The following is a 2,500-nucleotide window of genomic DNA, read 5'->3' on the forward strand; positions in this document are numbered from 1 at the left end:
TCTAAAAATCCGAGGGTAAATAAAGATATATGATGATATGATGAATGAAACAAAATGCGGTTCACTATAGACCTTTTTCATAACGTCGGTCAAATAGAATATTCTTCTGTTTTAGTGCTAATAAGCCTTACTAGCCTCTCTAGGAAGAAAAAAATTTGTTTGAAAACGAGGGCAGAAGGTCTAATTAACAAAAATACAAAAGAATGTAAAGATGGTCTCCATTAATATGTGAAAGTAGTCTATGACGTCAGCAAAGATTAACGGGGTTAGCATTTACCAATCTCTTACACGTAACGAGAACTTGTGCTGTAGCAAGGGAGCTTATTCGGACTTCTTTGCAATTGCTTATTTGCGATGGTCATTCTGGTTTCAATCTTAAGGGTCAAAAGACCTTAAGTTTACGGGAGTCTGTTTATGTGCACATGGTCCACTGAGGCATTTCACCGCTTGTGTCCTGCAATGACTGCCAACCGGGACGCACCGCTTTATGAAGAGGTCAAAATCCGCTAAAATTGCATCTCAAACTATTGCATGCAAGCTTACAATTTGAGTCCCTCCCCTGGGTTTTCGGAAACAAGGAAACATGGCTAAATTGAACTGAGGAATATAGGAACAATGACAATTTATGTTAGGGAACAAGGGAACGTCAATTTTAGGGCCGGATCAAAATGCTGTGAACACGTTTGAAAGTAATTTCGGGAACAAGGGGCTACATGCAAATATTTAAAGGGAAAAAGGACCCCCCCCCCCCCCCCTCCCTCCCCTTCCTGAGAGGGATTCTACATTGAGGCAAAAATAAACACAGACGTATGGGCACCTGTGATTTTCTTACCCGAAAAAATTATGTAATACTCTGATCTGCTACGTGAGCGTTAAAAGCATTTCTGACAAACACGTGAAAAAGCTCACTTGTGTCTGATTAAACAAAAATTGACAACTCCTCAAAATAGTACTTACCTTCGGAATGTAGGTTGTCAGCCAGATGGAGCAAAATGAAAACATAAATGTACCAAGAAAAACAAGGCATGCCGTACCGCGTGTTTTTCTTATGGCTTTGGGAGGGAGAGTCATGCTCTGTCGCTTTTCACCGTGACGTTCTCTCAAGTAATATTCCCGAACCCAATTGGTCTTTTTCCGGTAGTTCTCACAATTTATTTTGAAAACCGACCCTTCAGCCGAAACGGTTTTGAAGAAAATCTATAGCATTCTTTGGTAAAGAAAAAGACTAAACAGACTTATTCACATGTTAAGATGCATTCAGAAGAAACTTGTTTTCTCCAAAAGCTTTTTTCTCCATACTGAAGATTTCGCAGTTTTCAAATGATTAATAGGGTTATACTAATTAACAGTAGGTTGTGATATACAATTACGGAAATTTACGATGCGATAAAACGATAGTTTTATTGAGAGAGGGAGACGCAAGTGATCTGTTACACAGTTTTACAACAGTAGGTTGGGATACACAATTACGGTATTTACGATGCGATAAAACGATAGTTTCATTTAGAGAGGGAGACGCAATTAATCTTTTATACAGATTTGTAACTTATGGCCTTTACTGAGCTACAATTGTAGCGATACCGCAGAGGACAGACCACAGCTCCGGGAACTCCATTCCCTACTCTTTGCTCCTAGTGTGTGGGATCTTTTACGTCCCACGGGGTTATGAACATTGAAGGGCTGTGAGACGGGGGCCTATGGCTTATCGTGCTTGTCCGAGAAGACAAGATATTTGCAGATGTCATTACAAAGGCAGCACTTTCTCCTCAGTTATTTAGAGACAGTGAGTGTAAGATGCTCAAGTAACAGAGCCAACCTGTCGGCGGTTGATACAATTCCCTTCCTTGGTTGATTTCTGAGACATGGTTAATTACCGTAATCCAAGTGCCGGCCTCACGAGTTCGTCTACGTCTGCTTGTCTTGTGCAAATTAATTGCCCTTGTGCCGAACACGAGGAAGACTATACACAGTCCTATTTTGAGCGCCATTTCATCGAGATTGTTATAGTAATGGAGTGTTTTTTGTTTCTGAATGAACCGTAGTCTATAAAGGGAAAAAAACTTTTTTTCGCTCGCGGCCAAGACTCACTCACTTTCTCCCTCTAAAGGGAGCTATCTTCTAGGAGTTTGTTTGGGATCGATTGTAACAACATTACGATAATCCTGTCCGCTCTTTGCGGCTGACTAGTGGACGAGAAATCTGAGACATTGCGATGTAATGTATTTCATAACAAATTTGACATTAGGACTATGCACGCTGAATAGCACTGACATTGAAGAGTCGTTTTTTCTAAAAAAAAAAAAAAACTTAAGTTTATTTGGTGTTGACTCTCCGATTAATGCATTAATCCGGAGAGGTTTCACTTGCCGTTGTTTCATTTGGGAATGTTCAATTAACTGTAGGTTTGTTCAATATCACTCGTTCAGACGCCAAAATACCCTTTTTGAGAGACGTCATAATTATTTGGCAATAGGAATAAAATAGCTGGCTGAAAAAGTGC

Source organism: Montipora capricornis, chromosome 9 (assembly GCF_036669925.1).
Source record: "Montipora capricornis isolate CH-2021 chromosome 9, ASM3666992v2, whole genome shotgun sequence".
Lineage (NCBI taxonomy): Eukaryota > Metazoa > Cnidaria > Anthozoa > Scleractinia > Acroporidae > Montipora > Montipora capricornis.